Source organism: Gobio gobio, assembly GCF_949357685.1.
Source record: "Gobio gobio genome assembly, chromosome: 3".
In the NCBI taxonomy this organism is placed as follows: Eukaryota; Metazoa; Chordata; class Actinopteri; order Cypriniformes; family Gobionidae; genus Gobio; species Gobio gobio.
In genome coordinates this window covers 12150665-12175013 of record NC_137099.1, presented here as the reverse complement: position 1 = coordinate 12175013, position 24349 = coordinate 12150665, and the positions used below count along the sequence as shown (strand labels likewise).

Genomic DNA, 24349 nt, shown 5'->3' with positions numbered 1-24349 from the left:
TCGAGTTGAGCTGGTACTGGTAATGGAAAAGCACCAAAACCTCTCTCTCTTAAGTCTCCCTCTGTATTCTGAGGCACACAGCATCCAGCAACACATGACCATGTGATCTCCCCCACCCTCACAGAGACGCTAGTTCATTGCAGCGAGACACGGGAGACAGCTCGCGGAAGTTATGCGGAAGTTTAATAACTGTTAATATATCATCTTTTGGGTCAAAGTGTTGTGCTTGTATGCAGAATAATTGTGCAATCTTTAATTATATAGTCGATGAGAACTGTATTCGTTCCTGTAAACAAGTTAATATGCACGTGAGGTAACGATGTATATGTATACGTGTATTCATGGCTGTAACTCGCTAGATTGTATGTTTGTGTACATATCTTCATTGTCGTCAGTGCTAGAGTTACCCATGTCGTTATTATTACATTATGTTCCTGTTTGAGGCAAGGTTCTCAGTGTTTTTCTATATACTGTATAATGGAAAAATATATGTAAACAATTGGCTTTGCGCAGGCGCCCTCATAGACCTGATGATGTGCCGCTCTCACAGAGCTTTGCAGCGCTAACAAGGTGTCGGGTTACAGCTGTGCACTTGCCATAATTTAAGAATTACAGCTTGCTTTATGTTTTGCTTCCTGTTTTTGGGGATAATGTTTATGTTTAGTTATTCATCTTAATTTATTGTCCTGTATTATTGTCAATCTGTTTAATTATTGTAATTCATTATCAGTACTATCAGAATTATTATTATGTATATTCATGTTTATGTTACTGTTTTTATTTTATAGAAAACGTCTCGGTTACGTATGGTAACCCACGTTCCCTGAAGGAGGGAACGGAGACGTACGTCGGACGTACCGACGAATTGGGATCCCTTATGGAAAACGCCATAGTTACTACCACTTCCAGCGCCCAGCGATGAGCCCCTCATACCCCGATCTGATGCGGGCGGGGAATTCACGCAGGGAGAGTCCAAGCTGCTGTTCCGCAAAAGCCCATTCAGCTGACTGTATTGGATAACGCTGGGAAAGTGTGCCTGTGAAGGCCGCTGCGGAAGCCACATCATGCCCAGAGGGAGTTACCATGTGGAGAATACACGTATGGGCTGGCCGTGGGCAGCACAACATACGGAAGTCCCAGGGATGAACAACGAACAGGTTCCACTCCAACGCATAGAGGCGCCTCGTAGAGGGGGCTCTAGCGGAAGTGATGGTGTCAACTACCGCTTGCGGTAGGTCACCTAGAACCTCCGCGTCCCGTCCAGGGACCAGACATGGAGTTTCCAGAGGTCTGGACGCGGGTGCCATAGGGTGCCCCGTCTCTGAGTCAGGAGGTCCTTCCTCAGAGGAATGGGCCAGGGAGGTGCTGTCGCAAGGAGCACTAGTTCTGGGAACCAAGTCCGGTTGGGCCAATATAGAGCGACCAACAGGACTTGCTCCTCGTCCTCCCTGACTTTGCACAGTGTCTGCGCAAGAAGGCTCACTGGGGGAAACGCATACTTGCGTTCTTCCCGGGGCCAGCTGTGGGCCAGGGCATCCGACCCGAGGGTTCCCTCGGTCAAGGAATAAAACCACTGACAGTGGGTCGTCTCTGGGGAGGCAAACAGGTCTACCTGTGCGGCCCCGAAACGACTCCAGATTAGCTGGACCGCCTGGAGATGGAGTCGCCATTCTCCCGGAAGCACCGGCTGACGTGACAGCTCGTCGGCTGCACGATTGAGCAGGCCCGGAATGTGAATGGCACGAAGCGACCTCAGATACTTCTGACTCCATAAGGGGAGATGGCGGGCGAGTTGTGACATGCGACGGGAGCGTAGACCACCCTGTTTTTTAACGTACGCAACGGTCGCAGTGTTGTCCGTACGGACCAGAACGTGCTTGCCTCTGAGCGGAACTTTGAAGCGGCTGAGTGCAAGACGAACTGCTAACAACTCGAGGCAATTGATATGCCATTGCAGTTGAGGCCCCGTCCACAGACCCGAAACTGCAAGCCCGTTGTACGTGGCACCCCAACCCTTGGATGAGGCATCCGTGGAGACAACGGAGTGCCTGGACACTTGTTCTAGGGGAACTCCCGCCCGTAGAAACAAAGGGTCCGACCATGGGCCGAAGGTTTGGCGGCACCTCGGAGTCACTTGGACACGGAGGGAACCGCTGTGCCACGCCCATCTCGGGACTCGATCGTGTAGCCAGCGTTGAAGCGGTCTCATATGAAGCAATCCGAGTGGCGTTACTGCGGCTGCGGATGCCATATGCCCCAGGAGCCTCTGAAAATGTTTCAGTGGTACCGCTGTCCTGCCTTTGAATGAATTCAAGCAGTTCAACACTGACTGGACGCGCTCCTCGGTGAGGCGCGCTGTCATGGCGACCGAGTCTATCTCCATACCGAGAAAAGAGATCCTCTGTGTGGGACAGAGTTTGCTCTTCTCCCAGTTGACCCGAAGTCCCAACTGGCTGAGGTGACTGAGCACCTTGTCCCTGTGCTCGCACAACTGCTCTCACGACTGGGCAAGGATCAGCCAGTTGTTGAGGTAGTTGAGAATGCGAACACCATGCTCTCTCATGGGGGCAATGGCCACCTCCGCAACCTTCGTAAAGACGCGGGCGACAGGGACAGGCCGAAGGGCAAGACGCGGTACTGACATCCCCGTCCCTCGAACGCGAAGCGCAGAAAGGGCCGGTCGAGGGGAATCGAGAATGAAAGTACGCGTCCTTCAGCGATCGCTGCAAACCAATCTTGGGGACGGACGCACCTGAAGATGCGCTTCTGCGTTAGCATTCTGAACGGCAGCCTGTGAAGGGACCGGTTCAGGAATCGCAGGTCCAAGACCGGCCATAACCCGCCGCCTTTCTTGGGTACAATGAAGTACGGGCTGTAGAACCCGGACCTCATATCGGCTGGAGGGACCAGCTCCATCGCGTCCTTCGCCAGTAGGACTGCGATCTCCGCCCGGAGCAAACTTAGGGGGACGCCTGGCGAACTGAATCGCATAGCCGAGTCTGATGGTACGGCCCTGAGACGGGCTGGGAAGCTCTAGCCAGGCTTCCAGACACCGAGCAAGGGGATTAACCACAGACGTACCCGCAGCGGGGCAGTGACGCGTAATGCAGGGATCCGACTCGGACGGCATGGAGCGGCCCGAAGTGGGATCTGAGTGTGCTGTGCAACACTTACCTGCGTCCGCGGAGGGGGCGTGCGAGTGTGGGCGGAACAGAATTACTAATGGTTTTCCACCCGGCCCTCCTCCGGGGAAGAACAGTTCCAGACCAAATCCGGGTCAATGGTGTTTCTGGACCAGGGTGGACATCGTCTAGCCAAGGGCCAGCGCTGTGCGCAGCTCAACCTCGGCTCAGAACTACCCTCGTGCACTAAGCAGGGCGGAGGTGGCCTGCCAGTGGCACTGCCACCCCACCGATGAGGGTAGTGAGAGAGAGGAAAACTTTATACAGATTATGGCCCTATTGGTGTTCCATATTTTGGCACCAATAGTTCCACAATGCCAAAGCCTTCCAATGCACATCCGAGAAAAGGCAAGGGGCAGGCAAGGCGATTTACGCGTTGCACTATGCCTCAGCCATCCGGGAAAGCATGGCTGTCAAGGATGAATCGGATTCAGCACGAGCGCCCACTATTACGGTGGGAATCTCAGCATCATCTTCATTTTCAACACATAACAGCCCTCTCTCCGATGCAGCGATTGACATCTGTCCTCTGCTAGAGCCCCAAATGAAACGCTAGGTCCCCTTTCAAGGACCAGCAATCCCATCTGTAAGCTACCAGCAGACACGTGAGACAGTGGGCGTGGCCGTGAGACGGCACACGGCGCGCTGAACACTCAAGCCCTTATGAAAAAGGCCAGACGAACAGCGCGCCGACGTGGCTATGCTCTCATGAGAGAGCATAGACCACCCACGAACACAGTCTCAACATGCTTGTGATGCGATAGAGGAGTGAGGGGCCCACAGAGATGTACGCGGCGAGGGAAGCCTCACTGTAATCCTCAGGTCACGCAGGCTTATCAGACAAAATAGTCCCCCCTCTGGTGCACCATAAAAGAGACTAGATCGGGGTATAAGCGAAGGGACTCAACCCCATTTGAGGCATCATAGTCTCGACCGCGCATCGGAGGTGCCGAGTGACGCGCGCAGAGTTGCCGTGGCAACCCGAGCTGTCACCCGGCAGCCAGACGGCACACGGCACGCTGAACACTCAAACCCTCACGCGGAAGGTGAGATGACCAGCGCGTTGACGTGATCCCGTTTCCCTGAGAGAACATGGATCACCCACGAACACAGTCTCAACATGTTTATGCGAGAGGGATCGTGGCCGTCAGGACAGGAAACAACCGCATCCAGAAACGCACGAGTGGAATGACGTCTTGAAAAAGACGCAGTGTCACACACGTGTTGCTCTTTTGTGAGGAAACGCTCTTTAAACAGTGCTGAAGCACCCAGGGGAAGACCGCGGCAACACACAGGTGGTAAGTGCAGTCCTGTGTTTGCGCTCACTGAAACAAACGCCCTCACCAAACCGACAGTTGCTGTGAGAACAGAGTTTGTTATGCTGATGCAGCGGTGAACATGCGGTCGCGCTGATTGTGCCTTTTCGCCAACACAGAGCGTCCTTCTCGTTCTCTGGAGCATCTCTCTTGCAGATAGGCTCTCTTTTAGAAAAGCAGTCTTGCTTCATCCACGGCGTTCGGCTCCGAAGTGAATGACAGCGTGCATTCGCTCTCGCTTCCTGTTTATACCCGTGGCGCGGGGCGGAGCGGAGCGCGAGATGCAAATCTCGCACGCCAATGGCCCATTGGCCTATTCTCTATATCTCGAAGCTGATAGGGGCTCCCTGAAGTGATCCCAATTCGTCGGTACGTCCGACGTACGTCGAACGTGACCGACTTAATGGGAACCACATTAACACATTAATACAATCCAACCAGCCAGTCTGTTGAGTGGTGACAATAAATGGGTTATTCCCAAACACGTGAATCTTCGTGTGGTCTCTAATCGGATCCTCTTTGGTGGGTCAGATCCCTGAGCCGGCAACTTGGTGTATAGAGTGACGAGCCACTTAAACCCACACACATTTTTTTCACAACCTTTACCTCCAACCACAGGATTCTGCCAGACTGCTGGTCACATTTCTGTTAAACATCTTGGTATGATTTTTATACTTTGTTGGTAAGATTTTTATACTTTGTTGGTAAGAATTTTATACTTAGTTGTATTATTGTTGTTTCATTTTGCTCTTATTATATCATGTTTTTAAATATAACTTCTTTGTTGCACAGTTTGACTGCTGTCTGTAGAAGTACCTGCCCATATTTGTAATTGCAGTAATGGGACAGTCCTTGTTTCTTCAGGCAGGCCCATGACCCTCATCACTGAATGGAAAGGAAGATTTTTGCATAATATTTTTCTAATATGTATTACCATTTCCTTGTTGTCTTAAAATTTCATGTAGCTGGGTTTACCTCTTAGGTCATTACAACCTTAGCATGCCTCACTTGTCCTGTGCTTCGTGTGGACATTCACAAGAGACGCCTTTATCAGAACTTCAGAGGAGTGGTTACTGGCTTGGCAACATTCCTGCAAGTATCCTGTTTACAACAGATGTGCTTGTCTCTTTTCAAGAGATGAAAATGGCATCACCAGGAATGTCTTTTCATGCATTTGTTAAAATGTTTGATGAGAAAACAATTCTCTTTGGTACAGTATGTTATTTGTTTTTAAAGTTGTTTAATCATTAAACTGCCTAGTAAAAATATATATTTTTTTGTATTTATATATAGATTTAACTACTAAGATATTTTATACAGTGAATATTTTTTACAATATGATTCTCAATTGACCTATCAGTAAGCCCCTCCCCTCGAACGCAGATGAGCCAATAGCAGTTGAGTATCAGTTGTGCTGGGACCGGAATCCGAAGCTCTCATCGGTTTGATGGTGTTTATGCTACAAAAATGCTAAAATGTCGTGCCTGAGGTACTGTAACACTGTTTCCAGGGATCCTGAGAGGATTTTCTGTTTGTCATACTCTCATTAAGTTACGATTAAAGTCCCTGCTAACATACAAACCAAAATAACTAACTGTTCTCACGTCATGTAACACTGTAGGTCAAAAACACGAAGGTCTACATTTCAGTGCCTCTCCATATTAAACTGGTTATATGTAAATTAATTTAATTTTAGGTATGTTTAAGGTCTACATTATCTGTCCTACTAAGGAGGACTCCTATTTTAATGGGTATTATAGTCTACGGGTAATGTAGTGAAAGGAAGAGCTCGCACGCAGTTTATCGGAGTTGTTTTGCAGATACAAAGTTTACCAGTTATTAACTGCACCCCCGAAAAGTCATAAGCTCTGTGCATATGTTTGTTTACTGTTAGTTGTATGAGTGTTTTTGTGTAATTTGCTGTGTATGCTGTGTAACGGAGAGAGCAACGGAGAGAGATAGTTTGTGAATGAGACGTTAATGCATACTTCTTATGCTTTGTTTGTTCAGCTCTTACGATGATTTTTTGGAGTGAAAAAATAAACAATAAACTTGATAAACCAACAGTAAAGTTTGGCCATCATTCGGACGGGTTATACGCAACATTCTGTGTCCAAACACATCTTGGGATAAGGTTTGTTTGTCCGAGTTAGCAACAGTAACTAAGGGGGGCGGGGCTTACCGATAGGTCAATTCAACTATATAACCTGGAAAATAGTTTCTTTCTCTATATGAAAATGATTGCTTCTTTGTAGACTATGTTGACTTTATATGGCAATGGTCTTTACACTAGCTTTAACTGATATGTTAACCAAACTATCCTTTATGACTATCCTTTTAACTTTTTGAAGATTCAAGAATATGAGTACTTTCAATACTACTTATAATAAAAACTAGTTCTACCCAGTAAAACAGCAGTATTACATGTGCTTAATTTTGCAGAGTGGAAAAATATCAGCCAATGTCTTCAGCTGCAGTTTCAATGAATGGGTTGCAGAAAGATATGCAGTGGAAAAGATGTGCCAGGAGGAGTTTTTCACTTGTCCAGCATGCACTCCATGCTAGCTGTATGTGTTGATGGAAATCGCAAACACTATCGTTTTAAAAACACAGCAAGGTACTTTTCCTTTTTTATTTTAAAGTGATTTTCTTAACTTTGAATGATGTTTTAATGTGCATTCTGAATGTGTTCCTTAATAGCACAGAGAAAAGGGGATTACTTGACCAACTTTTTATACAGAGTGATGTGGAGGTGTCTGACTTTGTGGACTTTGTCCACAAAAAATATTATTAGTATTTAGTATTATAATTTATGTTGGCAGATATTACTGGATAATTTGATTTACAGCTTTTCTCAAACAATTTGAAAAATGTATCACTTAGAAAATAATTAAAAGAGATCCAGAAGATAAAATATGATGCTCTCTGACAACATGCTATGTGCATTTTACATTATGACTACTTAAGATATTTGTGTTCATTGTTTTTAAATTAGCTTGAATTGAAACAGTTGGAGATTGTATACTTTGAAGAACATAATATAATAGTTTATAGGGGTGTAACGATAGACCAATGCCATGGTTCGGTTCATATCACGGTTTTAGAGCCACAGTTCGGTTCTGTTTGCTGTGGAGGCAGGGTTCATGGCAGGGCACCAGCAATAATAACACTAGTTCCCATTCAGTCGGTCACGTTCGACGTACGTCGGACGTACCGACGAATTGGGATCACTTCTGGGAGCCCCTATCAGCTTCGAGCTATCTAGAACCGGCCAATGAACAATTGGCGTGCGAGATTTGCATCTCGCGCTCCGCCCCGCGCCGCGGGTATAAACAGGAAGCGAGAGCGAATGCACGCTGTCATTCACTTCGGAGCCACACGGCAGATGAAGAGGACTCTCAACGCTACACTGCTTGAGTTTATCGCTGCTATCAGCAAGTTATTTAGAAGACCGGAGAATCCAGGAAACGCGTGTTGGAGAGACGGCACATTCCAGCGGGATCCGCGCTGACTCATCGGCTGCCTCTGCAAGCAGAGAAAAACTGCTGTTTTAACAGCAACAGCAAATCCTGTTGGTCTGGTTGGGCGTTTTTCCTGCTGAGTACAGGCACGGGCTGCACAACAATCCCGTGCGCTGTCGCGTTTCCCCCTGAGTGCTTCAGCACAAGAGCGTTTCCTCACAAAAAGAGTTCACGGGTGACGTGCCGTCCTTTTCAGGATGTCTTACCACCCGTGCGTTTCTGGATGCGGTCGTTCCCTGTCCCCTGCTGACGGTCACAATCGCTGTCTCACGTGTTTGGGCATACAGCACGTTGAGGCGGCGTTTGTGGATAGTTCATGTTCCCACTGCGGGAACATGACTATCGCGGAGCTTAGATCGAGACTCTCCTACCTCCGGGCTGGGGGAGTCCCCTTACCCATCCCACGAACCAGGGCTGCCCCTAACCCGGGTGGACCTGCTTCTTTGGATGGCCAGGGTGATCTGAGGATCACGTTTAGGGCAAACCCGCCGAGTCAATCTCCGCAGGCCCCTATTCCCTCTGCTCCGCAGCCGGTAGAGCCTCCAGGAGAACCCGCTGGACCCTCCCACGGGAGACCAGTGGTGACTTTTGGAGCTCCAGCAGATGAACAGATGTCAATCGCTGCATCGGAGGGGGAGTTTCAGTCCTCGGGGGATGAAGGTTCAGTTGTACTGCCTCCCTCTGGGAGAGTGGCAACGGCTGCACCGGACCCTGAGATGGCTGCTATGCTTTCCCGGGCCGCCGAAAGGGTTGGGCTCGAGTGGAACCCTCCACCGTGTCCCGAACCCTCTAGGTTGGACGATTGGTTCCTCGGGGTGGGTCGCGCTGGTTCTCAGCGTCCCGCCCCGACACCTTTCTTCCCGGAGGTGCATGAGGAGCTCACGAGGTCGTGGAAGGCACCTTTTTCTGCCAGAAACCGGCCGAGTGACTCCTCCCCCCTCACTACTCTCGACGGCGGACCAGCCAAGGGTTACGTGGGGATCCCGCCAGTGGAGCGCGCCGTCGCGATGCAACTGTGTCCGGCGACCGCCTCTAACTGGCGCGGTGACCCGCGTCTCCCGTCCCGGGCCTGTAAGTTCTCTTCCAGTCTGACTGGGAAGGCTTACAAGGCCTGCGGGCAGGCTGCGTCCGCCTTGCATGGCATGGCGCTGCTTCAGGTCCACCAGGCCCAGGCGCTCCTTGACATGCACGAGGGTAGGCCTGACCCAGAGCTCCTCCGGGAGCTCCGGACGGCGACGGACCTCGCCCTCCGGGCGACGAAAGTCACCGCCCGTTCCATCGGTCAGGCGATGTCCACGCTTGTGGTCCAGGAGCGTCATCTCTGGCTCAACCTGGCTGATATGAGGGAGACCGATAAATATCGGTTCCTGGACTCCCCCATCTCGTCAGCTGGGTTGTTCGGCGACGCGGTCGAGAGCTTCGCCCAGCAGTTCTCGGCCGCCCAGAAGCAGACGGAGGCGATCAAGCACATCCTGCCCCGGCGGCCCGCTGCTGCCTCCACCCCGCCGCCGGCGGCAGCGCCTCCGACTACTCGTCGCCGAGGACGTCCACCCGCCGCCGCCTCCGCCCCCGCCAAGGCACCGCAGCAGCCTTCCACCAGCCGACGGCGTGGGGCCGGCCGTGGGAAGGATGTCCAGCCCGCTCAGGCCGCTGCCAAGCCAGGTGGCAAGCGTCGTCGCAAGCGACCCTGAGACGGGCCACCCAGAGATGGAGGAAACTGCTCGGAGGGAGATGGCTGCAGCACCACTCCTTCCCCCGGAGGAGGGCCGGGGGAGAATCTTTTGTTTGTCTGTTCCGCCGCTGGCCCCAGTGCCAGCGGCACCCAAAACATCAATAAAAGAGCAGTTTCCAATATCTCTGGGTGCCAAGAGAGCGCGCTTGGCGGTGGTCGACGCTCCCATGCCTCGCCACCCTCAAGTACCTCTCCCTTCGCCAGCAGGGGACGCCGGCTGTCGGGACGCACACAAGCGGCCTCCCCACACTCGCACGTCCCCTCCGCGGATGCAGGTAAGTGTTGCACAGCACACTCAGATCCCGCTTCGGGCCGCTCCCATGCCGTCCGTGCCGGATCCCTGCGTTCCGCCTCGCTGCCCCGCTGCGGGTACGTCTGTGGTGCCGATGGTCCCCCTTGCTCGGAGTCTGGGAGCCTGGCTAGCGCTTCCCAGCCCGTCTCGGTGGCTCATCCGTACCATCAGACTCGGCTATGCGATTCAGTTCGCCCGGCGTCCCCCCAAGTTCAGGGGCGTTCACTTCACGACTGTAGTGGAGGCGAACGCCCCCGTGCTCAGGGCGGAGATCGCTGTCCTACTGGCGAAGGACGCGATAGAGCCGGTCCCTCAAGCCGATATGAGGTCCGGGTTCTACAGCCCCTACTTCATTGTACCCAAGAAAGGCGGCGGGTTACGACCGATCTTGGATCTGCGATTCCTGAACCGGTCCCTTCACAGGCTGCCGTTCACGATGTTAACGCAGAGGCGCATCTTCAGGTGCATCCGTCCCCGAGATTGGTTTGCAGCGATAGACCTGAAGGACGCGTACTTTCATGTCTCGATTCTTCCTCGACACCGGCCCTTTCTGCGCTTCGCGTTCGAGGGACGGGCATATCAGTACCGCGTCTTACCCTTCGGCCTGTCCCTGTCGCCCCGCGTCTTTACGAAGGTTGCGGAGGCGGCCATTGCTCCCATGAGAGAGCATGGCGTTCGCATCCTCAACTATCTCGACGACTGGCTGATCCTTGCCCAGTCGCGAGAGCAGTTGTGCGAACACAGGGACAAGGTGCTCAGTCACCTCAGCCAGTTGGGACTTCGGGTCAACTGGGAGAAGAGCAAACTCTGCCCCACGCAGAGGATCTCTTTTCTCGGTATGGAGATAGACTCGGTCGCCATGACTGCGCGCCTCACCGAGGAGCGCGTCCAGTCGGTGTTGAACTGCCTGAATTCGTTCAGAGGCAGGACAGCGGTTCCACTGAAACATTTTCAGAGGCTCCTGGGGCATATGGCATCCGCAGCCGCAGTAACGCCGCTCGGATTGCTTCATATGAGACCGCTTCAACGCTGGCTACACGATCGAGTCCCGAGATGGGCGTGGCACAGCGGTTCCCTCCGCGTCCAAGTGACTCCGAGGTGCCGCCAAACCTTCGGCCCGTGGTCGGACCCTCTGTTTCTCCGGGCGGGAGTACCCCTAGAACAAGTGTCCAGGCACTCCGTTGTCTCCACGGATGCCTCATCCACGGGTTGGGGTGCCACGTACAACGGGCTTGCAGTTTCGGGTCTGTGGACGGGGCCTCAACTGCAATGGCATATCAATTGCCTCGAGTTGTTAGCAGTTCGTCTTGCACTCAGCCGCTTCAAAGTTCCGCTCAGAGGCAAGCACGTTCTGGTCCGGACGGACAACACTGCGGCCGTAGCGTACATCAACAAACAGGGTGGTCTACGCTCCCGTAGCATTTCGCAACTCGCCCGCCATCTCCTCTTATGGAGTCAGAAGCATCTGAGGTCGCTTCGTGCCGTTCACATTCCGGGCCTGCTCAATCGTGCGGCCGACGAGCTGTCACGTCAGCAGGTACTTCCGGGAGAATGGCGACTCCATCCCCAGGCGGTCCAGCTAATCTGGAGTCGTTTCGGGGCCGCACAGGTAGACCTGTTTGCCTCCCCAGAGACGACCCACTGTCAGCGGTTTTATTCCTTGACCGAGGGGACCCTCGGGTCGGATGCCCTGGCCCACAGCTGGCCCCGGGAAGAACGCAAGTATGCGTTTCCCCCAGTGAGCCTTCTTGCGCAGACACTGTGCAAAGTCAGGGAGGACGAGGAGCAGGTCCTGTTGGTCGCTCCGTATTGGCCCAACCGGACTTGGTTCCCGGAACTAGTGCTCCTCGCGACAGCACCTCCCTGGCCCATTCCTCTGAGACAGGACCTCCTGACTCAGAGACGGGGCACCCTATGGCACCCGCGTCCGGACCTCTGGAAACTCCATGTTTGGTCCCTGGACGGGACGCGGAGGTTCTAGGTGACCTACCGCAAGCGGTAGTTGACACCATCACTTCCGCTAGAGCCCCCTCTACGAGGCGCCTCTATGCGTTGAAGTGGAACCTGTTCGTCGACTGGTGCTCTTCTCGCCGAGAAGACCCCCGAAGATGTTCGATCGTTTCTGTGCTTACCTTTCTACAGGATGGGTTGGAGCGAAGGCTGTCTCCCTCCACCCTCAAGGTCTATGTCGCCGCTATCGCCGCTAATCATGAGCTCGTAGATGGAAAATCTCTAGGTAAGCACGATCTGATCGTCAGGTTCCTTAGGGGAGCAAGGAGATTAAATCCTCCTCGTCCTCCCTCTATACCCTCTTGGGACTTAGCTCTGGTGCTAACTGCACTACAGAGAGAACCCTTTGAGCCTCTGCAGTCAGCTGAGTTGAAAATACTGTCGTTAAAGACTATACTCCTGATTGCGTTGGCCTCCATCAAGAGGGTAGGGGACCTGCAGGCATTTTCGGTCGACGAATCGTGCCTGGAATTCGGGCCCGGTAACTCTCATGTGATCATGAGACCCCGGCCTGGATATGTGCCCAAGGTTCCCACTACTCCCTTCCGGGACCAAGTGGTGAGCCTGCAAGCGCTGCCTTCGGAGGAGGCAGACCCAGCCCTAGCTTTTCTCTGTCCCGTCCGTGCTCTCCGGACTTACGTGGATAGAACGCAAAGCTTCAGGACCTCAGAGCAGCTCTTCGTCTGTTACGGAGGACAGCAGAAGGGAAAGGCTGTCTCCAAGCAGAGGATGGCCCACTGGATAGTGGATGCCATCGTCTTGGCTTATCAGTCCCAAGACGTGCCCTGCCCGCTCGGGTTAAGAGCCCACTCCACTAGGGGTGTTGCCTCTTCCTGGGCGCTGGCTCGTGGCGCCTCGCTGACAGATATCTGTAGAGCTGCGGGCTGGGCGACACCTAACACGTTCGCTAGATTCTATAGCCTCCGTGTAGAGCCGGTGTCTTCCTGTGTGCTCACTTCCCATAGTCAGTAACACCGAAGTACCCGTTCTAGTGTCGGCTTGCTGCGCCATTCCCTCCCCTATGGTAGACGGATGCGTGCGCTTTTCCGCTCCAGTCGAGTTCCCCGGAACGGCGAACCCTGTTGAGTCCTCCGCAACCCGCGGCAGTCGGACGTGGCGGAGCGTTCGATGCCAGGTCTAACACTCGTATGCATTGGTGGAACTTGTGTTAGGCTGGGTTCCGTATGTAGTGACCCCCACGGCGGTCCCATATGTGTATTCTTCCACGGTACGGCTCCCTACGGCGAGCCCGTGTCTTTCCCTCGGCAGAGCTCCTCTGCCGTCTCAGGTACGTGTTGTCTCCCTCCTAATTGGCCGGGGCCACCCCTGAGACTTCCGTATGTTGTGCTGCCCACGGCCAGCCCATACGTGTATTCTCCACATGTTAACTCCCTCTGGGCATGATGTGGCTTCCGCAGCTGCCTTCACAGGCACGCTTTCCCAGCGTTATCCAATACAGTCAGCTGAGTGGGTCTTGCGGAACAGCAGCTTTGACTCTCCCTGCGTGAACCTACCCGCCCGCATCAGATCGGGGTCTGTGGGGCTCATCGCTGGGCGCTGGAAGTGGTAGTAACTATGGCGTTTTCCATAGGGGATCCCAATTCGTCGGTACGTCCGACGTACGTCGAACGTGACCGACTGAATGGGAACGTCTCGGTTACGTATGGTAACCCTCGTTCCCTGAAGGAGGGAACGGAGACGTACGTCCCGTCGCCACAGTTGCTGTACCATCACTGCAGGTCGAGCCACTACGTGTGGCTCCTCAGTGAAAAACAGCGTGCATTCGCTCTCGCTTCCTGTTTATACCCGCGGCGCGGGGCGGAGCGCGAGATGCAAATCTCGCACGCCAATTGTTCATTGGCCGGTTCTAGATAGCTCGAAGCTGATAGGGGCTCCCAGAAGTGATCCCAATTCGTCGGTACGTCCGACGTACGTCTCCGTTCCCTCCTTCAGGGAACGAGGGTTACCATACGTAACCGAGACGATTCATTTTTAACTTAATAATAACAACAACAACAACAACAACAACAATAATTTAACTTATTAACTTTATATTTATTAACTTTATTCATTGGCTTGACGTTTTCTTTAGAGCAGTTAGCACAACTGAGTAAACTAAAATGAAATAAATGTCTGCACTGTGTACTAGTTAGAAATCTACTAATTTTACCATTTACCCTAATGTTTATTAAATGTTCATTTATGCACATTTATTTCATAAAAATGTATGTCACTTAACACATAAACACATAAATTGTATGAATAGGACTAATACTGATTAATAAATAGGCCTATAAGTTAAAGCTATTAAATAGCAGTTTTTGTTAATACTATAAAGTAGCCACCACACTAATTTAAAAACATACAAAATAACATAAAGTGAAAATAAAGTGGCATTTTGGGGTTATGGAAACAACAATTACCATGGTGAATACACAATACTTCATGAAATGTTAATGAAACATGAAAACTGCTCCTGATGAAACGCACACCTTCCCTGCTAACTCGCGACGATGTAGCTGGGACTCCAAGGTAGCATTTTGGGGAAACTGGCTCTCTTTGTCCTTCCACCATGCGATCGCCCAAGTCACGTGACATACACTTGGAAGACAAACGTTATTGTATATTTAGTAAATAATATTATTATAATATTATTTAGTGAAAAATTGATGTCTTATTAGTTGTTAAAAGTGTACTGATTACTATTTAATCAAATGTCAAGGAATATTTTTTATTTTATTTTATTCCACATGAGAGTATCGCGAGAGCAGTGGCCATCTCTTTTGAGCTTTTTTAAAAATGTGTATAATTTATATGATCCAGGTGTCAGGAAGAGGATTGTGTGGTGCATCACACTGGACAGCAGCAAAAGAATTGGCCAAGAAATCAAGCAGCAAACTGGACGAGGAGGGATTAGAGATTGCTGTCTGTTGCCATGGCATTCTCCTTATGGCCTTAAATATGTTTAGAGGGGAAATTTATGCTTACCACCTTTTTCTTCCGAAAAAACTAGACGACGTGTCACAAGGAAGCATCAAATTCTTCTGCTTGGATGTAGCCTGTAAATACTTCCTTTATCTCCAACGTGTATCTAAGCACTGCCCCGAGCTGCAGTCTTTACTGGACATGTGTCCTTTTCTGTCTGGAATGCATGCCAAAGCACACTCTTGGAAATGTGAGGTATATTATGTGTTTTAAGTAATAATAATAAGAAACGCATACATTTTGAGTGCATTGATTTTGTCGGATTTGAAAACTTAGGTCAAGTATAGTGGGGCCTACCAGGAGGGAGCTGGGTCAACTATTGGTGAGGAAGTGGAGCAAGTTAACAGCTTCCTATCTAGAATTGCTGTTACAAGCAAATACATGTCAAAGTCAGGTTTGTTGAAGTAGGTATGATTAATGCAGAATGACTTTTGTTATATACATAACTGTCATAATATTTTCTTATTTATGTTGTAGGCCGACATATACTCAACCATACATATTGGCATTATGCAAGTTTTCACAGTCTTTCAGCTTGCTCAGTGGGGGACACAACATTATCAACTAAATATCCAAATAAATCTAATTAGTAAACTAAATTAACCTTATAAACTAAATTACTGATCTAATTACTGATCTGATGCCCACATTGTCACTGTATGATCATTGAAATGAGCTAGATGACATCACCGTTTTCTCCGGAGCGGCTGTACGGCCGAATAAAATTCTGTTGCATTATTTTCCTGATTAACACTGTGAAGCTGCTTTGAAACAATCTGCATTGTAAAAAGCGCTATAAAGTTGACTTGACTTGACTTGATATTATAAGGGAAAAACTGGCAATTACATACTGGGTAAATCTTCAACAATCAGAAAATAATCACCTTACTCGCAAAGTATTGGAGTAGTGCTGGGAATACTCATATGATGGAGGACACCGTTTTGGATGGAAGAGCAGAGTATGGACTAAGGAATGTTGCATGGACAATAAGATCATCTGTCCCAATATACCACTTACTGGTACTCCACCATGGAAAGTCCTGAACCGCTTGTAGATTTGAGTCCAAAGAGGAGTACATTGGAAATGAGGTTAATACTTTTTTTAAATAACACATTTTATTCAGTATTACAAATATTTACAGATGGTTCTAAGGAACCTGTCAGTCAAAAGGTTGGATTAGGTGTATATATTCCACAATTTAAAACACAGTTTAGTTTGAGGTTAACTGATGAGATATCCGTGTACACTGCAGAGTTAACAGCTATAGGACTACAGTGGGTCGAACAAGTCAGACCAAATAAAGTAGTAAAACTGTATGTTCAGATTCTTCTTCAGCTTTAATTAGTAGGACTATAGTACATGCAAGATCAGACAGAGAAGATTTATTAATGGAAGTATATTTATCATTATACAGACTGAAAGGGGCTGGAATAGTGGTGTATTTCTGTTGGGTACCAGCACATGTTGGGGTATCTGGTAATGACGTTGCTGATAAACTAGCAAAAAAAAGCACTAGACAAGAGGGAGGTGGATGTTAAAGTACCTATGGGGAAAAAGGAGGCAAAATCGATTTTAACGAAGAAGTTAATGAATAAGTGGCAAATTAGATGGGACAGTAGTAGCAAAGGGAGATTGTGTTATAGTATCACACAGACAGTAGGGAGGATAAATCGCCAGGGAGGAAATAGGAAAGAAGAAGTATTGCTGTCTAGGTTAAGACTGGGTCATACAGGGTTAAAATCAACAATGGCAATTATGGGGTTACATAAAAATGGATTATGCAATGTGTGTGGTGTATCTGAAAATGTATGTCATGTATTATTTATGTGTAATAAGTATAATATATTTTGGGATGTATTATTCAGTCATCTGAAGAATGGTGAGGATAGAATGAAGAATGAGGATATTTTAAGAAAAGGTTTAATGGACAGACAGATATATAGAGCACTAATTACTTTTATATATGATTCAGGTGAACACCTGGAATCCGGATGAAGCACAACCTAACGTGGGGTTAGTTGTAACACATGGTTTAACACTTTCCACACTTGCCAGGATGACGAAACTTAGTGTATTTACTAGTTGCCATATCAACATTATTTAGAGAAAAAATAGCGCCAAAATTAAAAAATCTTTTGAAGATATCTCTGAACATTTATTTAACCATAGCAAAAGTACATTTCTTACATAAGTTTATTTTTCATCTCTGTTTTTTGTGTTTATTTAAAATAAGACAAACCTGATATTATTTTAATCTTATATCTATTATTTAACAATTGAGATCGTTATTTAATGCTGATCTAACCAGCAGAAGACACGAGCCGGGTTTAAATCCCAGTTGTGCAGATGGGGTGCGTTGTAACACTGCGCTACAATGAGCCCCTATTGAACTGTGCTGTATATCTGTATTTAGCTGTGTTTGTTGTCAAACTCAAAAATCAGTATATTTTTAATGATTAAAAAATCCCATTCTTTTATTTAAAAAAGTTAATAATTGGTGGGTTGGTGAAGGAAGTTGAATTTGATTGGTTGAGTTTTTACAAATTTTTATTGTTAACATTTTTGTGTTGCAACATTTATTATTACTATCATTATTATTATGTTGTTTATATTTACTTCATTTTGTTGGATTATAAATAACCTGTTACTTTATAAAATGTTGGTTTATGTTTTCCCCTGTCTTGTTTAAATGAGCTCACCGTTTGTCTTAAATACCTGTCTGTTGTCTTAGTTGGGGGTCAAATGGCGAAAATGGATGCTCGGGAGGCAAGGAAGCAAGAGTATGGAGAGCAAGAGCGACGATTTAGGGCTCTCCAACACCAGTTCAGCCTACTGCAGACGGAGGTTCAAGCCCGCACATCACTTACTCCTGAGCCACGCCCTACTGACTTAGATTATCAAGAAGGACACGGTGAGGATGCCAAACCTGATAACCAATGTTCTCCTCCCCAATCTACATCCCACTCGAGGGATGCTACCCCTACAGGAGATTATTCAGGACCATTATGCCATGCAGAAGCCGCGTCATTGGCTGATGTCTTTGTGGCAGCTAGGAGGAAAAATCAACCTTGGGAGGACTGGTAATGAGACTCGACGGCCACAGTTTCCTCAGTCCCATCAGAAACCTGTGGCTGGGTCGGGTAAGTCTCCCAAGGGAGATCATCCAGAAAGTAAATCACATAAAATTTTAAAAGGACCAGTTGTTTGCTTCCAGTTTGGACAAGAAGGCCACACAAGGCCAGCCTGCCCACAAAATGCAGCTAAACTTACCAATGTTTGCTATGTTCCTAGAGGTGGGTCAGCGGAGGTAAACCAGCCAAATGTACTGCTACAGACAAGAACCGTGACCGTCAATGGTAAGGAATTGAAAGCCCTAATTGATACTGGGAGTAAACAGACCTTGGTGAACAGGAAGTTTGTGGCTCCATCTCTAGTCAGGCCCTTTAACAAACTACCCATCTGCTGCGTTCATGGGGAGGAAAGGATGGTGCCCACTGCAGACCTATACATTGGGGTAGAAGGGCAAACCTACCTGTTAGAGGTCGGGGTAGCATATAATCTTCCTTATCCCGTAGTTCTGGGTCGTGACTTACCAGTACTCCTCGATCTAGTCCGGCCTTTGCAGCAGTGCTATGTGGTGCTTACCAGAGCCATGGCAAAGCAGCCAGAGGAACCCCTGCAGACTCTTTCAGCACTGCCCTTTTATGATACCGACTTGGAGATAGGTGCCCCAAAGTAAAAAAAATCCAGACGCCAAAGGAAACGAGCAAAGCTTGAATATAATGCCTCTCGATTGCCTGTAGAGGGCGTCTGTGATCTAACTCCACAGGTCCAGCTCCCTACCAACATAATTCAATTACAACAAGAAGATGCTAGTCTGGCTGTGTGCTTGGAGAAAGCGGGTCGAGAAAATGAGGGAGAGGGGCTCCCTAATGACAAGGGTGAGCGTTATGTATTTGAACAGGGCATACTTTACCGCCAGGTTGGATCTGTGAAGCAGCTGATGGTCCCGGAAGGATGCGCGGGAGGTTGTTCTTCACTTGAGTCATTCAATTCCCTGGGCTGGCCACCTGGGGAGGAAGAAAACCACAGCACGAATTAAAAGACACTTTTGATGGGAGTATTCGGTTTTGCATTGACTTCCGGTACTTGAATTCTGTATCTCAGTTTGACTCATATCCTACTACCCGTATAGATACCTTAATTGATCGACTGGGCAAAGCAAAATACCTGACGACCATTGATCTGGCCAAAGGGTATTGGCAGATACCACTGACACAGCAGGCGCGTCCCTTAACCGCGTTCAGGACACCCTGGGGTCTGTTTCATTTCCGGGTTCTACCCTTTGGCCTGCATGGGGCACCGACTACCTTTCAATGGCTTATTGATCAGGTATTACATGGACTAACCTTTGCTGCAGCTTATTTAGATGACATAGTTATTTACAGTAGCACCTGGGAGGAGCATGTTCAACACCTTCAAGAGGTTCTTCTGCGTCTCCAAAAGGCAGGCCTCACAGTAGACCCTGCTAAGTGTGCCGTGGCCCGGAAGGAAACTGAATACCTGGGCTTCGTCATCGGCAACGGGGTGGTGCGACCTCAGGTTAAAAAGGTTCAGGCCTTAGAGGAGGCTCCTGTCCCACAGACCCATAAGGAACTCAGATCCTTTTTGGGAATGGCAGGATTTTATAATCGGTTTATCCCTAATTTTTCAAGTAGGGCTGCCCCTTTGACCGATATGGTGGGGATCCGATGTCCAAATCAATGCCAGTGGTCAGAGGAAAGGATGGCAGCCTTCCGAGATGTTCAAACCCGAGATGTTCAAACTGCCTTAAGGGAAGATGCTGTGCTGTACAGTCCGGACTTTGATCAGGAATTTATTGTCCAGACAGATGCCTCGGAGAGGGGCATCGGGGCTTGCTTGCTTCAAGGACCTCCAGGGGAGCGACGGCCAGTGGCTTTCATTAGTCGCAAACTCTTTCCAAGAGAAGTTCGCTACTCTACAGTAGAGAAAGAATGCTTGGCAGTTAAATGGGCCCTAGACTCCTTGAGATATTACCTGCTGGGAAGAGAGTTCAAATTAGAAACGGACAATAAAGCTCTCCAGTGGTTGGGAAAGATGAAAGACACCAATGGGAGGATCACACTGTGGTATCTGGCCATGCAACCTTTCCGGTTTACAGTCCAGCATGTTCCTGGCAAGTCCAATGTGACCGCTGACTACTTCTCTCGTTGTACCAACAAGATGTCTGAAGGGAGGGTGTGTGTGATGGCTGAGCCTGCAGCCACACATGGAAAAGGGTAACTTTAAGTTTTTAAGTTGAATTTGATTTGTTGAGTTTTCACTCATTTTTATTGTTAACATTTTTGTGCAACATTTATTATTACTATCATTATTATTATGTTGTTTATATTTACTTCATTTTGTTGGATTATAAATAACCTGTTACTTTATAAAATGTTGGTTTATGTTTTCCCCTGTCTTGTTTAAGTGAGCTCACCGTTTGTCTTAAATACCTGTCTGTTCTCTTAGCTGTCTGTTGTCTTAGTTGTGGGTCAGCTTTGTTCTGTTCAGTTCTCATTATGTTTCCTTTATGCTGAGTTAAAGCTTATTTTGCTGACCTCAGTTTAGTTAAGTCTAGCTAGCGAATTTGTTAGATTAAGTTGATTTACTTTGTATTTGGTATTGGTGGTTTTTCTTTATTTTTTTTGGGTACAATAAAACCCATTTTTTTGTTGGAAACTTAGTGTCCTCGTGCCTTACTGCCTGGCTGTCTTAAAGTCATGTTACAACACATGTTACAATGTATGTTGTCACATTTCACTTCCATTCTTTCGGGGGTAAATCAAGAAAAAAGTATACACTGTATTAATGAAACAAGACCACATATTTGTACTAGACATGTGGGGAATTAATGTGAGAAAAAATAAATACTCTGAACCCCAAGTGGATTTACACAAACTGAGAGTTAGGTTGTGCCCCGCTCTCCCCTACTACGGGTATTTGCATATAATCAGGTGTATTGTAATAAACAATGGTGTCAATATTGCCTTATTAATTTGAACCTGAATCAGACCCAGAGAATAGGCTATTAGTGAAGAGGATCGAGAACCTGTGCAAGAATGGCTGTTAGGACGTTTCAGAATGGTATGTTATATTATTTTTAGTTGTCTCATACTTTCTAGATATACTGTTATTTGTAAATGCTACTACTGTTTATGTTGGCTTTTGATATACCGTTTTAGCCAGCTTTAATACAGCAGAATACATCCCAGATAGCATGTAATCATTGAAACAATGTTGAGTCAGTGCATTGAACTGCACTGAATTAACGTTGCAAAGTGGTGTTGGTTCAGTATCACTCTTGCATCCTCAGTTAATGTTGAAGCAATGTTGAGATTTCAACCACAAATCAATGGTAATATCATTGATTCAATATTACAAAGTGATATTTTTTCATCAATGATTTCATCTTATGCACCTTTCTGTCTGCACAAAATGGCCATGTTCCTTCCTCACCCTAAACAAAGAACTTTTTCGATTAGCTTGCTTTGATATAAGGACTGGTCTTCATTCTCTGCTGTAAAACAAGACAGTCTCTACTCTACAAGAAAGACAGTTATAAAATATAGCTGCAAGCAGCAATACCGGGGCCAAGCACAACAGAGACCAACTAGCAGCAGACCAACTGCAAAAATGAGTAAAGACATTTGGAGACAATTTTAAGCAAAAATGTTGAAACCCCACATTAATACATTGAGTTGTATAGAGCCAATGTCATAGTTTTGTTTAATTAAAGTGCCAGCACGAGGCACAATCCTACCATTTTTTTATATGTGTCCTCGGAGTGAGCCCATAGATGTGTGTGTGAATTTTGGTGAAAATATCTCATTTAGTTTTGGAGTTATAGACCTTTATATGAAAAAACACATAAAAAATTACTGACACCTGACTTTGATTGGATTTTACTACCTCTTACTATTAATATTTTGACATTTGGTCTACATCAATTGCCTATCGACCTACCTTTCCGAGCTACTGACGCTGGTTTCGTCTCGATCTGACTAGCGGTTTCGAAGGTATCAGCTAACGTTTTTAAGCACTAAATTACAACGCTGCACAAACCATACGCAGAAACCTGGCAAGTCTGGTATCGTTGGACTCGGCAACGATTCAGGAGTCTAAGGAGATGACTCCTGTGAAAATATTTAAAACACACCCAAAGTTATAAGCATTTGGAAAAAAAATTCTAATATTCAAATATTTTAAAAGATATTGCAATTTATGACAAAATTCAAAATGGCGGTTATGTGGTCTGTCCGATCATGGCATATCCGGTATCCATGGATTCAGCATGACACGAGTTATCCATAGACACCAATATTATGATTTGACAAACTGTTCAGAAGTTATGAGCAGAAATAACAATTTTCCATATATCATGACCCATAGGTGGCACTGTTCCCAACTTATGCATGGACCCTCAGATCTTGGGTCTGATGAAGTGTACCAATTTTCGTCTTGATTGATCAAAGTTTGGCCGAGATACAGCCTCTGAACCAATTTTGGGTCGACCTTGTTAAGTTTGCGACATCATAACTTTTTTTTTACCAGTAGGACAAAAATACTGTTCAGTCATTTCTGTGCAACTCGGTCCAAAGATCATCTCTGCCACGTTTTGTAAGAATTGGACAAATTTTGAAGGAGGAGTAGCAAAAAAACTGAAAACTGTACTTTTCAAAATGGCTTCTACTGTAATGGGTGGAGTTTTGATGTAATTTAATGAATAAGATCAGCATGATGAGAGGAATCAGGTGTACTAAGTTTAATTTCTCTATATCAAATGGTTCAAAATTTATTTTATTTTTGAACTGGTGGTGGCGCTATGGAGTTGGTCTTAGAGACTCTTGGTCCATTTACAATTGATGAACATCCCTACAATTCTGCCAAATTTCATAATTTTCCTACTTATGGTTTTGGAGTTATAGACATTTAAATGAAAAAAACATGAGAAAAATGACTGACACCTAACTTTGATTGGATTTTACTACCCCGTATTATCAATATTTTGACATTTGTGCTCACGGCCGTGACTATCGACCTATGTTTCCGAACTTCTGACGCTGGTTTCGTCTCGATCGGAGTAGCGATTTCGAAGATATCAGCTAATGTTTTATAAGCGCTTAATTACAATGCTGCACACACCATATGCCATATTCTAAAAATTCACTAGGTGGCGCTGTTTCAAAACTTCTCAGGCTTCTTCAAGGCATTGTGCTGATGACCCATACCGAGTTTCGTAACAATCCGTTCATGTGTTCATAAAATACAGCATTTTATCACATACAACCAAAGACAACCAAAATGGCCGATATGGTAAAATTGGATATCAGTCGACTCGACATGATGTCCCGAATCTAACAAGACCACTTTAATGATTTTTGGCCAAACGGTTCAGAAGTTATAAGCAAAAATAGCCATTTTTTGTATCTCCGGACCAGTAGGTGGTGCTGTGCCGAAACACTGCACGTTGCCTCAAGTCGTGCTCGTGATGACATGTACCAAGTTTGGTTTGAATACAATAAAGTGTTGCGGAGATATAGGCTTATGTGTATTTTTGCAACCGCTACATAAAATCGTTTGCGCATTTTTCAAAATTGATTTGACGAATCAACTTGAATTCCATAACTTTTTGTTGGCACCGGCTGAAGAGGATCTGGCTGAATTTTTGTGCAAATTGGACAAACTGTCTAGGACGAGTTCGCAAAAGTAGGTTTTTAGTAAAATTAAAAATGGCGGGAAATTTATAATGATGGAAAATTACGTCATAGGGTGCGATCAAATTGGCATGAGCTCAGGAATCAGAGGGAAACTATAATTTTGTTTCTAGGCCTTAAGGTTCAAAAGTTATTAACATAAACATGAGTGAAACTTTGGACAGGTGGTGGTGCTAGAGGGATTGAGTTAGAGACACCAAAATTGGTGTATTTAATGTTGGGACTAGACATGTGCCGGTAAACGGTAATACGATATACCGCAATAATGAACATGCACAATATTGTTATCGTGGGCACTTCAAAATACCGTGAATAATTATTTATTACGAATTATTCAGATTTTTAGAATGTATTTTAAGAATACTTTACCCATCAACCGTTTAAAATGAACAGAGCGTCAAAGAGGAACGTGCACTGATGTAAACAGACCGTTCATGAGTCGAGCACATGGCGGAAGGCGTGAAGACGCACTGAAGTGCACATTCACTTTCAGACAGCAGAGGGCGCTGATGGAACAGCAGAAATACAGCCGT

The 24349-nt window shown here is 47.1% G+C and overlaps 1 long non-coding RNA gene across 1 annotated transcript; it reads left to right on the top strand.

Annotated features, from left to right (window-relative positions):
- The first annotated feature begins 15989 nt into the window (after nucleotides 1-15989).
- LOC307123457 lies at nucleotides 15990-20777 on the top strand. The gene is made up of 3 exons (XR_013816164.1): nucleotides 15990-16127; nucleotides 17012-17052; nucleotides 17771-20777. It is a non-coding gene; the product is annotated as an uncharacterized lncRNA (long non-coding RNA).
- The last annotated feature ends 3572 nt before the right edge of the window (nucleotides 20778-24349 follow it).